The following is a 676-nucleotide window of genomic DNA, read 5'->3' as shown; positions in this document are numbered from 1 at the left end:
GTACAATTTCTAATTTCCGCAATTTTTAAGATATCGGGCTAAATTTTTTAAAGTGAAAAGAGTATTATTAAGGGATGATTGTGGTATCGAATTTGGTGAGGATCGGTGAAAGTGTTTATTTTTTATAAAATTTTAAATTTTTTTAGAAATGCTTGTACATGCTCTAACTTTTGCAAATTTTTAGATATCGGGTTAAATTTTTTTTACATAAATAGAGTATCATTAAAGAATGCTTGGTATTAAATTTAGTAAAAATCGATGAAAGAGTTCACTTTTTATAAAATTTTGAATTTTTTGAGAAATGTTTATACATGCTGTAACTTTCGTAAATTTTGAGATATCTTTCTCTATAAGAAAACCAAAATTTTAAAACCCGTTTGCTTTAAGGAGCTTAAGCTTTGTAAGCGAAATAAAATGATGAAGAAACAATGTGCAAGTTTCCAATTTGCACAATTTTAATCTTGTTTTAAAATCTTATTTCGTGCATTATCCCATCGAAATACGCCGCATCATTTCTCGTCGAATTTGTATTGGCTGCGTTCATATTGGCAATTCCGCCGGAAGCATTCTTGATTGTAAAGTAATATGAAATATCGCGCGAAACGGGCCGCTCTTGGCGGCAACGCACATATTGGTTCAGCGACGCTTTTTGGATATACATGGAACGGTCGTGTAG

Source organism: Formica exsecta, unplaced genomic scaffold (assembly GCF_003651465.1).
Source record: "Formica exsecta isolate Colony F162 unplaced genomic scaffold, ASM365146v1 scaffold181, whole genome shotgun sequence".
In the NCBI taxonomy this organism is placed as follows: domain Eukaryota; kingdom Metazoa; phylum Arthropoda; class Insecta; order Hymenoptera; family Formicidae; genus Formica; species Formica exsecta.
The sequence above is the reverse complement of the archived record's forward strand: the minus strand, read 5'-3'. Positions refer to the sequence as shown.